We start from the raw sequence: 14,580 nt of genomic DNA, 5'->3' as shown, positions 1-14,580 counted from the left end.
CACTGTGTACAGATAGGGCACTGTGTACACAGGGGACACTGGGCATATAGCGGGCACTGTTTACAGAGGGGGCACTATGTACAGAGGGCACTTTGTACAGAGTGGGCACTGAATACAGAATGGGCACTGAATACAGAGAAGACACTGTGTACAGAGGGCACTGTGTACAGAGTGGGGACTGTGTTCAGAAAGGGCACTGCCTACAGAGTGCATTGTTTACAGAGGGCACTGTGTACAGAGAGGGCACTGTGTACAGAGTGAGCACTGTATATGGAGAAGGCACTGTGTACAGAGGGGCACTGAGTACAGAGAGGGCACTGTGTACACATGTCACTATGTACTGTGAGGGCACTGCGTACAGAGGGCACTAAGCACAGAGAGGGCACTGTGTACAAATGGGGCTCTGTGTATGGAGAGGGGACTGTGTACAGAGGTGCCACTGTGTACAGAGGGGGAACTGTGTAAAGAGGGCACTATGTACAGTAAGGGCACTGCGTACAGAGAGGGGACTGTGTTCAGAGAGGGCACTGCCTACAGAGGGCACTGTTTGCAGAGGGCACTGTGTACAGAGAGGGCACTGTTTACAGAGGGGGCACTGTGTACAGAGGGTACTGTGTACCTCACGGTTACTGTTTACGTAGGGAGGACTGTGTACAGAGGGCACTGTGTACAGAGGGCCACTGAATACAGAGAGGGCACTGTGTACAGAGGAGGCAGTGTGTGCAGAGGGCACTGTGTACAGAGGGCATTGTGTAATGAGGGGGCACTGTGTACAGCAGGGGCACTGTGTACAGAGAGGGCACAGTGTAAAGAGGGGGCACCGTCTACAGAGAGGGCACTGTGTACAGAGGGCACTGTGTAAAGAGGGGGCAGTGTGTACAGAGAGAGGACTGTGCACAGAGGGCGCTGTGAAAAGAGAGGGCACTGTGTACGGAGGAGGCACTATGTACTGTAAGAGCACTGTGTACAGAGAGGGCACTGTGTACAGAAACGGCATTGTGTACAGAGAGGGCAATGTGTAAAGCAGGCACTGTGTAAATAGAGGACACTGTGTGCAGTGGGCATTGTGTACAGAGGGCATTGTGTACAGTGGGCATTGTGTAGAATGATGGCATTGTGTACAGAGTGGGCAGTATGTGCGGTGGGCAATGTGTACAGAGAAAGCATTGTGAACAGAGGGACACTGCGTGCAGTGGGCACTGTGTACAGAGGGCACTGTGTACAGAGGGCACTGCGTACAGAGAGGACACTGTGTACAGAGGGGGCACTGTGTGCATTCGGCACTGTGTACAGAGGGAGTACTGTTTACAGAGAGGGCACTGTTTACAGAGGGGACAATCTGTACAGAGGCTACTGTGTACAGAGGACATTGTTTACTGAGAGGGTGCTTTGTACAGAGAGGGCACCGTGTACAGAGAGGGCACTGTGTAAAGATGGCACTATGTACAGTAAGGGCATGGTGTACAGAGAGGGCACTGTGTACAGAGAGCACTGTGTACAGATTGGGCACTGTGTAGAGATGGAATTGTTTACAGAGGGCAGCTTGTTCAGAGGGGTCATTGGGTAAAGAGGGCACTGTGTACAGAGATCATTGTTTACAGTGAGGGCACTGTGTACAGAGAGTTCACTGTTTACAGAGGGCACTATGTTCAGAGAGCACTGTGTATAGAGGGGGCACTGTTTAGTTGTGGCACTGTGTACAGAGGACACTGTGTTCAGAGGGGGCACTGTGTACAGAGAGGACACAGTGTACAGAGAGTGCAGTGTGTACAGAGGGCACTGTGTACAGAGGGCACTGTGTACAGAGAGGACACTGTGTACAGAGGGGGCACTGTGTGCAGAGGGCACTGAGTACAGAGGGCACTGTGTACAGAGAGGAAACTATACAGAGGGCAGTGAGTACAGTGGGGGCATTGAATACAGAGAGGTTACTGTGTACAGAGGGGGCACTTTGTACAGAGCAGGAGCTGTGTACAGAGGGGCCACTCTGCACACATGTCACGATATACAGTGAGGGCACTCCGTACAGAGGGTAGTAAGTACAGAGAGGAAATGTGTACAGATGGGGCACTGTGTTTGGAGAGGGGACTGTCTACAGAGGGGACACTGTGTACAGAGGGGGAACTGTGTAAAGAGGGCACTATGTACAGTAAGGGCGCTGCGTACAGAGGGCACTGTGTACAGAGAGGGCACTAATTACAGTAAGGGCACTGGGTACAGAGGGCACAGTGTAATTAGAGTGCACTGTGTACAAAGTGGGCACTGTGTACAGTGAGGGCACTGTGTTCAGAGAGGGCACTGCCTACAGAGGGCACTGTTTACAGAGGGCAATGTGTAGAGAGAGGGCACTGTTTACAGAGGGCTCACTGTGTACAGAGGGTACTGTGTGCAGAGGGCCACTGATTATAGAGAGGGCACTGTGTACAGAGGGGGCAGTGTGTGCAGAGGGCACTGTGTACAGAGGGCATTGTGTAATGAGAGGGCACTTTGTACAGCAGGGGCACTGTGTAAAGAGAGGGCACTGTGTACAGTGGGGGCATGGTGTACAGTGGGGGCGTGGTGTACAGAGGGCACTGGGTACAGAGGGGCCAGTGTGTACAGAGAGGGCCCTGTGTACAGAGCGGGCACTGTGTACCGAGAGGGCACTGTGTACAGAGGGGGCACTGTGTACAGAGGTCACTGTGTACTGAGAGGGCACTGTGCACAGAGGGAGCACTGTGTACAGAGGTCACTGTGTACTGAGAGGGCACTGTGTACTGAGAGGGCACTAATAACAGAGAGGGCAATGTGTACAGATGTGGCACTGTGTTTGGAGAGGGGACTGTCTACAGAGGGGCCACTGTGTACAGAGGGGGAACAGTGTAAAGAGGGCACTATGTACATTAAGGGCACTGCGTACAGAGGGCACTGTGTACAGAAAGGGCACTTTTTACAGTAAGGGCACTGTGTACAGAGGGCACAGTGTAATTAGAGGGCACTGTGTACAAAGTGGGCACTGTGTACAGTGAGGGCACTGTGTTTAGAGAGGCACTGTTTGCAGAGGACGCACTGTGTACAGAGGGTACTGTGTACAGAGCGGGCACTGTTTACGGAGAGAGGACTGTGAACAGAGGGCACTGTGTACAGAGGGCCACTGAGTACAGAGAGGGCACTGTGTACAGAGTGGGAAGTGTGTGCAGAGGACACTGTGTACAGAGGGCATTGTGTAATGAGAGGGCACTGTGCACAGCAGGGGCACTGTGTACAGAGAGAGCACTCTGTACAGTGGGGGCACTGTGTACAGTGGGGGCACGGGGTACAGAGGGCATTGAGTACAGAGGGGCAGTGTGTACAGAGAGGGCCCTGTGTACAGAGAGGGCCCTGTGTACCGAGAGGGCACTGTGTACAGAGGGGACACTGTGTACAGAGGTCACTGTGTACTGAGAAGGCACTGTGTACAGAGGGCACTGTGTACAGAGGGCACTGTGTACAGAGAGGGCACTGTGTACAGAGATGACACTCTGCACAGGTGTGGCAGTGTGTAGAGCGGGCAATTTGTACAGGGTGGGCACTGTGTACAGAGGGGCACTGTGTACAGATGGGGCACTGTGAACAGAGGGGGCACTGTGTACAGAGAGGGCTCTGTGTCCAGAGTTGGCACTGTATACAGAGGGCACTGTGTACAGAGGGCATTGTGTACAGATGGGGCACTGTGAACAGTGGGGGCACCGTGTACAGGTGTGACAGAGTGTACAGTGTGCAATTTGTAGAGAGAGGGCACTGTGTACAGAGGGGCACTGTGTAAAGATAGGGCACTGTGAACAGGGGGGGCACTGTGAACAGCAGGGGCACTGTGAACAGAGAGGGCACTGTGTACAGATGGCACTGTGTACAGAGGACACTAAATACAGTGAGGGAAATTTGTACAGAGGCACTGTGTACAGAGAGGGCACTGTGTACAGAGGGGGCACTGTGTACAGAGAGGACACTGATTTAAGTGGGCACTATGTACAGTAAGGCTCTGTGTATATAGAAGGCTTGGTGGACAGAGGGGACACTGTGTACAGAGAGCGCAGTGCATAAAGAGGGCTCTATGAACAACTGGGGCACTGTTTACAGAGAGAGGGCATGGTGTACAGAGAGGGCAGTGTGAACAGAGAGGGCACTGTGTAAAGCGGGCATTATATACAGAGGGCACTGTGTACAGAGGGGGCACTGTGTACAGAGGGGCCACTTTGTACATAGGGCAGTACATACAGTGAGGGAATTGTGTACAGAGGGCACTGTGAACAAAGGGAGCACTGTGTACAAGCAGGCACTGTGTACAGAAGGCACTGTATACAGATGGCGATGTGTACAAAGTGGGCATTGTGCATGAAGGAGGCACTGTGAACAGAGGGGGCACTGTGTACAGGGAGGGCAATGTGTACAGAGGGCACTGTGTACAGTGGGCTCTACGTACAGTGAGGGAAATGTGTACAGAGGGCACAGTGTACAGAGGGGGAATGGTGTACAGTGAGGGCACTGTATCAAGAGAGTACGGTGTACAGAGAGGGCACTGTATACAGAGGGGGCAATGTGTGCAGAGGGCACTATATGCAGTGACGAAAATGTTTACAGAGGGCATTGTGTACAGAGAGGGCACTGTGTACAAAGGGGGCACTGTGTACAAAGGGGGCACTGTGTACAGAGAGGGCACTGTGTACAGAGAGGGTAATGTGTACAGAAGGCACTACATACAGTGAGGGAAATCTGTATAGAGGGCAATGTGCACAGAGAGGGCATGGTGTAAAGCAGGCACTGTGTACAGTGGGGGCACTGTGTACAGTGGGGGCACGGTGTACAGAGGGCACTGGGTACATAGGGGCCAGTGTGTACAGAGGGGGCACTGTGTACCGAGAGGGCACTGTGTACCGAGAGGGCACTGTGTACAGAGGGCACTGTGTACAGAGAGGGCACTGTGTAGAGAGATGACACTGCACAGGTGTGGCAGTGTGTAGAGCGGGCAATTTGTACAGGGTAGGCACTGTGTACAGAGGGGCACTGTGTACAGATGGGGCACTGTGAACAGAGGGGGCACTGTGTATAAAGAGGGCACTGTGTTCAGAGAGGGCACTGTGTACAGAGGGCACTGCGTACAGAGGGCATTGTGTACAGAGAGGGCACTGTGTACAGAGAGGGCACTGTGTACAGAGGGCACTGTGTACAGAAGGGCATGGTGTAAAGGGGGCACTGTGTACAGAGAGGGCAATGTGTAAAGAGGGCACTAGGTGCAGTAAGGGCAGTATGTACAGAGTGGGCACGGTGTACAGACGGCACTCTGCACTGAGAGGGCACTGTGTACAGTGATTGAACTCTGTACAGTGGGGGCATTGTGTACAGAGGGCACTGTGTACAGAGGGACCATTGTGTACTGAGTGGGCCCTGTGTACAGAGAGGGCACTGCATGCCGAGAGGGCAGTGTGTACAGAGGGGGCAGTGTGTACGGAGGGCTCTGTGTACTGAGATGGCACTGTGTACAGAGGGCAGTATGTACAGTAAGGGCACTGTGTACAGAAGGCATGGGGTATAGAGGGCACTCTGTACAGAGAGGGCACTGTGTGCAGAGAGTGCACTGTGTACAGAGGGGAAACTGTGTACAGAGAGGGCACTGTGTAAAGAGCGCACTATGTACATTAAGGGTACTGTGTACATAGAAGGCTTGGTTTACAGAAGGAGCACTGTGTACAGAGAGGGCAGTGCGTCAAGAGGGCACTATGAACAGAGGGGGCACTGTGTACAGAGCGGGCATGGTGCACAGAGGGGGCATTGTGTACAGAGGCACTGTTTACAGATGGGGCACTCTGCACACAGAGGGCGCTGTGTACAGATTGGGCACTGTGTGCAGAGACGTCAATGTGTACAGAGTGCAAATTGTACAGTGAAGGCACTGTGTACAGAGAGTGCACTGTGTACAGTGGGGGCTCTGTGTGGAGAGGGAACAGTGTGCGGAGGGGGCAGTATGTAAAGAGGGCACTGTGTACAGAGGGGCACCGTGTACAGAGTGGGCACTGTGTACAGAGTGTGCACTGTGTACAGAGAGGACACTGTGGAAAGAGGGCAAAATGTACATTAAGGGCACTGTGTACAGAGAGGGCATGGTGTACGGGGGCACTGTGTACAATGGGCACTGAGTGCAGAGGGCACTGTGCAAGTGAGGGCACTGCGTAATGAGAGTGCCCTTTGTACAGTGGGGGGACTGTGTTCAGAGAGGGAACTGCATACCGAGAGGGCACTGGGTACAGAGCGGGCTCTGTGTACAGAGGGCACGGTGTACTGAGAGGGCACTGTGTACAGTGGGCACTCTGTACAGAGAGTGCACTGTGTGCAGAGAGGGAGCTCTGTAAAGGGGGCAATCTGTACTGTAAGTTCACTATGTACAGAGAGGGCATTGTGTACAGTGGGTGCACTGTGTACAGAGGGCACTGTGTACAGAGGTGCCAGTGTGTACATAGAGGGCCCTGTGTTCAAAGAGAGCACTGTGTACCAAGAGGGCACTGTGTACAGATGGGCCACTGTGTGCAGAGAAGGAACTCTGAAAATTGGGCACTCTGTACTGTAAGGTCACTATGTACAGAGAGGGCACTGTGTACAGTGGGGGCACTGTTTACAGAGGGCACTCTGTACAGAAGTGCCAGTGTGTGCAGAGAGGGCCCTGTGTACAGAGAGGGCACTGTGTACCGAGAGGGCACTGTGTACAGAGGGGCACTGTGTGCAGAGGTCACTGTGTAATGAGAGGGCACTGTGTACAGAGGGCACTGTGCACAGAGGGCACTGCGTACAGTGGGGGCATTGTGTACAGTGGGGGCATTGTGTACCGAGGGCACTGGGTACAGAGGGGCCAGTGTGTACAGAGAGGGCCCTGTGTACTTAGAGGGCACTGTGTACCGAGAGGGCACTGTGTACAGAGGGGGCACTGTGTACAGAGATCACTGTGTACAGTGAGGGCACTGTGTACAGAGGGCACTGTGTACAGAGAGGGCATTGTGTACAGAGATGACACTTTGTACAGGTGTGGCAGTGTTTAGAGTGCGCAATTTTTACAGAGTAGGCACTGTGCACAAAGGGGCACTGTGTACAGATGGGGCACTGTGAACAGAGGGGGCACTGTGTACAGAGAGGGCACTGTGTCCAGAGAGGGCACTGTGTACAGAGGGCATTGTGTACAGAGAGGGCACTGTGTACAGAGATGGCACCCTGTACAGGTGTGACAGCGTGTACAGTGGGCAATTTAGAGAGAGTGGGCACTGTGTACAGAGGGGCACTGTGTACAGATGAGGCACTGTGAACAGCGGGGGCACTGTGAACAGCGGGGGCACTGTGTCCAGAGAGGGCACTGTGTACAGATGGCACTGTGTACAGAGGACACTAAATACAGTGAGGGAAATTTGTGCAGAGGCACTGTGTATAGAGAGGGCACTGTGTACAGAGGGGGCACTGTGTACAGAGTGGACACTGATTAAAGTGGGCACTATGTACAGTAAGGCTCTGTGTACATAGAAGGCTTGGTGTACAGAGGGGACACTGTGTACAGAGAGGGCAGTGCGTAAAGAGGGCACTATGAACAGCTGGCGCACTGTTTGCAGAGAGGGCATGGTGTACAGAGGGGGCAGTGTGAACACAGAGGGCTCTGTGTAAAGAGGGCATTATATACAGAGGGCACTGTGTACAGAGGGGCCACTTTGTACATAGGGCAGTACATACAGTGAGGGAATTGTGTACAGAGGGCACTGTGTACAGAGAGGGCACTGTGAACAAAGGGAGCACTGTGTACAAAGCAGGCACTGTGTACAGAAGGCAATGTATACAGAGGGTGCTGTGTACAGAGCGGGCATTGTGTACGAAGGAGGCATTGTGTACAGAGGGGGCACTGTGTACAGAGAGGGCAATGTGTACAGAGGGCACTGTGTACAGTAGGCACTACGTACAGTGAGGGAAATGTGTACAGAGGGCACAGTGTACAGAGGGGGAATGGTGTACAGTGAGGGCACTGTTGAAAGAGAGTACTGTGTGCAGAGGGGCATTGTATACAGAGGGAGCAATGCGTACAGAGGGCACTATATACAGTGAGGGAAATGTTTGCAGAGGGCACTGTGTACAGAGAGGGCACTGTGTACAAAAAGGGCACTATGTACAAAGGGGGCACTGTGTACAAAGGGGGCACTGTGTACAGAGAGGGCACTGTATACAGAGAGGGTAATGTGTACAGAGGAGGCAGTCTGTACAGAGGAGGAATTGTGTACAGAGAGGGCACTGTGTGTAGAAGGCACTACATACAGTGAGGGAAATCTGTACAGAGGGCAATGTGCACAGAGAGGGCATGGTGTTAAGGGGGCACTGTGTACAGAGAAGGCAATGTCTAAAGAGGGCACTAGGTGCAGTAAGGGCAGTATGTACAGAGTGGGCATGGTGTACAGAGGGCACTGTGCACTGAGAGAGCACTGTGTGCAGTGATTGAACTGTGTACAGTGGGGGCATTGTGTACAGAGGGCACTGTGTACAGAGGGACCATTGTGTACAGAGAGGGCCCTGTGTACAGAGAGGGCACTGCATACCGAGAGGGCAGTGTGTACAGAGGGGGCAGTGTGTATGGAGGGCTCTGTGTACTGAGAGGGCCCTGTGTACAGAGGGCAGTATGTACAGTAAGGGCACTGTGTACAGAGGGCACTGTGTACAGAGGGCACTGTGTACTGAGAGGGCACTGTGTACAGAAGGCACTGTGTACAGTGTAGGCACAGTGTACAGAAGGCACTGTGTACAAATGAGGCACTGTGTACAGAGCTGGCCCTATGTAGACAGGGCACTGAATACAGAGAGGGCACTGTGTACAGAGGGGGCACATTGTACAGTGGCCAAATTGTACAGAGGGGCCACTGTGTACAGAGGGGCACTGTGTACAGAGGGGGGACTGTGTACAGATGGGGCACTGTTTACAGAAAGGGCACTGTGTACAGAGAGGGCACTGTGTACAGAGGGGGCACTGTGTACAGAGGGCACTGTGTACACAGGGCACTAGATACAGTGAGGGAAATGTGTACAGAGGGCACTCTGTACAGAGGGGGCACTATGTACAGCAGGGTTCCTGTGTACAGAGAGGGCATTGCATACAGAGGGGCCATTATGTACAAAGGTGGCACTGTGTACAGAGAGGGCAATGTGTAAAGAGGGTACTATGTACAATAAGGGTACTGTGTAAAGAGAGGGCATGGTGAACAGGGGGAAAATGTGTACAGAGGGGGCACTGTGTACAGAGGGCACTGTGTACAGATGGGGCATTGTGTACAGAGAGGGCTCTCTACAGATTGGGCGCCATGTACAGAGACGTCAATGTGTACAGAGTGCACTGTGTAGAGAGAGTGCACTGTGTAAAGTGGGGGCTCTGTGTACAGAGGGCACAGTGTGCAGAGGGGGCAGTGTGTAAAGAAGGCATTGTGCACAGAGGGGCACTGTGTAAAGAGGGGCACTGTGTCCAGAGTGTGCACTGTGTACAGAGAGGGCACTTTCTCCTGGTGCAGCACTGTGTACAGAGAGGGCCCTGTGTCCAGAAAGGGTACTGTGTACAGAGGGCACTGTAGACAGTTGGGACTACGTACACTGAGGAAATGTGTACAGAGGGCACTGTGTACAGAGAGGGCACTGTGTACTGTGAAGGCACTGTGTAAGGAGGGAACTATGTACAGTGAGGGCACTGTGTACAAAGGGCAATGTGTACAGCGGGCACGGTGTACTGAGAGGGCACTGTGTAGAGAGGGCACTGTGTAAAGAGGGCACTGTGTACATAGAGCGCACTGTGTACAGTGGCGGCACTATGTACAGAGGGCACTGTGTGCAGAGTGGGCACTGTGTACATTGAGGGCACTGTGTACAGAGGGGGAACTGTGTACAGAGAGGGAACTGCATAAAGAGGGCACTGTTTACAGAGGGGGCACTGTGTACAGCGATGGCACTGTGTCCAGAGGGCACTGTGTACAGAGGGCACTGTGTTCAGAGGGCACTACATACAGTTATGGAAATGTGTACAGAGGGCACTGTTTACAGAGGGCAATGTGTACAGAGGGCACTACATACAGTGAGGAAAATGTGTACAGAATGCAATGTGTACAGAGAGGGCACTGTGTACAAAGGGGCACTGTGTACAGAGAGGGCACTGTGTAAATAGGGCACCATGTAAATTATGGGCACTGTGTACAGAGAGTTCATGGTGTACATGTGGCACTGTTTACAGAGTGCACTGTGTAAAGGGCACTGTGTAGTGAGAGGGCACTGTGTACAGAGAGTGCACTGTGTACAGAGGTGGCACTGTGTACAGAGAGGGCACTGTGTACAGAGGGGCACTCTCTACAGAGAGGGCACTGTGTAAAGGGAGCATTATGTACAGTGAGGGTACTGTGTACAGAGGGCACTGTGTACAGAGGGCACTGTGTACTGAGAGTGCACGGTGTACAGAGGGCACTGTGTACAGAGGGCACTGTGTACAGAGGGCACTGTGTGCAGAGCAGGCACTGTGTACACTGAGGGCACTGTGTACAGGGGGAGCTGTCTACTGAGAGGGCACTGCGTAAACAGGGCACTGTTTACAGAGAAGGCACTGTGTACAGAGATGGCACTGTTTCCAGAGAGGGCACTTTTTACAGAGAGCACTGTGTACAGAAGGCACCTCATACATTGATGAAACTGTGTACAGAGGGCACTGCGTGCAGAGGGCACTGTGTACAGAGAGGGCACAGTGTACAAAGTAGGCACTGTGTACAGAGAGGGAACTGTGTAAATAGGGCACTATGTAAATTAAGGGCACTGTGTACAGAGAGGGCACTGTGTAGAGAGAGGGCACTGTGTAGAGAGAGGGCACTGTGTACAGAGAGGGCACAGTGTAAAGAGGGGGCACTGTGTACAGAGAGGGCATGGAGTGCAGAGTGGGCACTGTACAGAGAGGGTAGTGCATAAAGAGGGCACTATGAGCAGAGGGGGCACTGTGTACAGAGAGTGCATGGTATACAGAGAGGGCACTGTGTACAGAGAGGGCACCGTGTAAATAGGGAACTATCCACAGAGGGCATTGTGTAAAGAGAGGACACTGTGTACAGAGGGGTCACTGTGTGCAGCGAGGGATCTGCGTAAAGATGGCAATCTGTACAGTAAGGGCACTATGGAAAGAGAGGGCACTGTGTACAGTGGGGGCACTGTGTAAGAAAGCACTGTGTACAGAGGGGCCAGTGTGTACAGAGAGGGACCTGTGTACAGAGAGGGCACTGAGTACCGAGAGGGCACTGTGTACAGAGGGAACAGTGTTCCATGGGGGCACTGTGTATAGAGGGCACTGTGTACAGAGGGGACAATTTGTACAGAGCGGGCACTGTGTAAAGATGGCACTATGTACAGTAAGGGCACTGTGTACAGAGAGGGCATGGTGTACAGAGCGGGCACTCAGTACAGAGATGGCAGTGGGTAAAGAGGGCACTATGAACAGAGGGGGCACTGTGTACAGAGAGTGCACGGTGGACAGAGGGGGCACTGTGTACAGAGAGGACACCATGTAAAAAGGGCAATATCTAAAGAGAGCACTGTGTACAGAGAGGGCACTGTGTACAGAGGGGCAACTGTGTGCAGAAAGGGAACTGTATAAAGAGGGCACTCTGTACTGTAAGGGCACAATGAACGGAGAGGGCACTGTGTACAGTGGGGGCACTTTGTACAAAGACCACAGTTTACAGAGGGGCCCGTGTGTACAGAGAGGGCCCTGTGTACAGTGAGGGCTCTGCGTACCGAGTGGGCACAGTGTACAGAGGGGGAACTGTGTACTGAGAGGGCACTGTGTACAGAGGGCACTGTGTAGAGAGGGCAATGTGTACAAAAGGCACTGTGTACAGAGGGGGAACTGTGTACAGAGAGGGCACTGTGTAAACAGGGCACTATGAAGAAAGGGGCCACTGGGTACAGAGAGGGCATGGTGTACAAAGGGGACACTGTGTACAGAGGGGGCAATTTGTACAGAGAGGGCACTGTGTAAAGATGGCACTATGTACAGTAAGGGCACTGTGTTTAGAGAGGGCATGGTGTACAGAGTGGGCACTCAGTACAGAGAGGGCAGTGGGTAAAGAGTGCACTATGGATAGAAGGGGCACTGTGTACAGAGAGTGCACGGTGGACAGAGGTGGCACTGTGTACAGAGAGGACACCATGTAAAGAGGGCAATAATTAGAGAGCGCACTGTGTACAGAGAGGGCACTGTGTACAGTGGGGGCACTTTGTACAAAGGCCACGGTGTACTTAGGGGCCCGTGTGTACAGAGAGGGCCCTGTGTACAGAGAAGGCACTGCGTAATGAGAGGGCACTGTGTACAGAGGGCACTGTGTACAGAAAGCACTGTGTACAGAAGGCACTGTGTACAGAAGGCACTGTGTGCAGAGGGGGCACTGTGTACAGAGGGGGAACTGTGTACCGAGAGGGCACTGTGTAAAGAGGGCAGTATGAAGAAAGGGCCACTGTGTATAGAGATGGCACTGTGCACATAGGGGGCACCGTGTACAGAGATGGCACTGTGTACAGAGATGGCACTGTGTACAGATGTGGTACTGTGTACAGCTCCCAATTTTTACAGAGTGGTCACTGTGTGCAGAGGGGCAGTGTGTACAGAGGGGGCACTGTGTACAGAGAGGGCACTGTGTACAGAGAGGGCTCTGTGTACAGAGGGCACTATATACAGTGAGGGAAATGTGTACAGAGGACACTGCGTACGGAGAGGGCACTGTGTACAAAGGGGGCATGGTGTACAGAGGGGGCACAATATGAAGAGGTTACTATGTACAATAGGGGCACTGTGTACAGAGAAGGCATGGTGAACAGGGGGGCACTGTGTACAGAGGGCACTCTGTACTAAGAGGGCATTGTGTACAGAGGGCACTGTGTACAGAGGGCACGGTGTACAGAGGGCACAGTGTAAAGAGAGTGCACTTTGTACAGAGGGGGGCTCTGTGTACAGAGAGGGCGCTGTGTAAAGAGGGGGCACTGTGTACAGAGAGGGCAGTGTGTAAAGATGGCTATATGAACAGAGGGCACTGTGAACAGAGGGGGCACTGTGTACTGAGAGAGCATTGTGTACAGAGGGCACTGTGTACAGAGGGCAGTGTGTACAGAGGGCACTGTGTACAGAGAGGGCATGGTGTAAGTAGGGGGCACTGTGAACAGAGAGGGCACTGTGTAACAAGGGCACTATATACAGTGGGCACTTCGTACAGAGAGGGAACTGTGTACTGAGGTGCCACTGTGTACAGCGGGGGCCCTGTGTACAGAGAGGGCAACGTGTACAGAGGGGGCACTGTGTACAGAAGGCACTGTGAACAGAAGGCACTGTGTGCAGAGAGGTCACTGTGTACAGAGGGGGAACTGTGTACAGAGAGGGCACTGTGTAAAGTGGGGGCACTTTGTACAAAGGCCACTGTTTACAGAGGGGCCCGTGTGTACAGAGAGGGCCCTTTGTACAGAGAGGGCACTGCGTACCGAGAGGGCACAGTATACAGAGAGGGAACTGTGTACAGAGGTCACTGTGTACTGAGAGGGCACTGTGTACAGAGGGCACTGTGTGCAGAGAGGGCACTGTGTACAGAGGGGGAACTGTGTACAGAGAGGGCACTGTGTACAGAGGGGGAACTGTGTACAGGGAGGGCACTGTGTAAAGAGGGCACTATGAAGAATGGGGCCACTGTGTACAGAGAGGGCATGGTGTACAGAGGGGAAACTGTGTACAGAGGGGGCAATTTGTAGAGAGAGGGCACTGTGTAAAGATGGCACTATGTACAGTAAGGAAACTGTGTATAGAGAGGGCATGGTGTACAGAGCGGGCACTCAGTACAGAGAGGGCAGTGGGTAAAGAGTGCAATATGGACAGAGGGGGCACTGTGTACAGAGAGTGCACGGTGGACAGAGGGGGCACTGTGTACAGAGAGGACACCATGTAAAGAGGGCAATATCTAGAGAGCGCACTGTGTACAGAGAGGGCACTGTGTACAGAGGGGCAACTGTGTGCATAAAGGGAACGGTGTAAAGAGGGCACTCTGTACAGTAAGGGCACAATGAACAGAGAAGGCACTGTGTACAGTGGGGGCACTTCGTACAAAGGCCACGGTGTACATAGTGGCCCGTGTGTACAGAAAGGGCCCTGTGTACAAAAAGTGCACTGTGTACCGAGAGGGCAATGTGTACAGAGAGGGCACTGTGTAAAGAGGGCACTATGAAGAAAGGGGCCACTGTGTACAGAGAGGGCACGGTGTACAGAGGGGGCACTGTGGACAGTGGGGGCACTGTGTACAGAGGCACTGTGCACAGTAAGGGTATTGGGTACAGAGAGGGCTTGCTGTACAGAGTGGGCACTGTGGACAGAGAGGGCAGTGTGTAAAGAGGGCACTATGAATAGAGGGGGCACTGTGTAAAGAGAGGGCACAGTGTACAGAGGAGGCACTGTGTACAGGGAAGGCACTGTGTAAAGAGGGCATTATGTACAGAGGTGTCACTGTGTACACAGTAGGCCCTGTGTACAGAGAGGGCACTGCGTACAGAGGGGTCACT

Source organism: Somniosus microcephalus, chromosome 3 (genome assembly GCF_052327205.1).
Source record: "Somniosus microcephalus isolate GS21.2 chromosome 3, FLI_Smic_1.0, whole genome shotgun sequence".
NCBI classification, from domain to species: domain Eukaryota; kingdom Metazoa; phylum Chordata; class Chondrichthyes; order Squaliformes; family Somniosidae; genus Somniosus; species Somniosus microcephalus.
The sequence above is the reverse complement of the archived record's forward strand: the minus strand, read 5'-3'. Positions refer to the sequence as shown.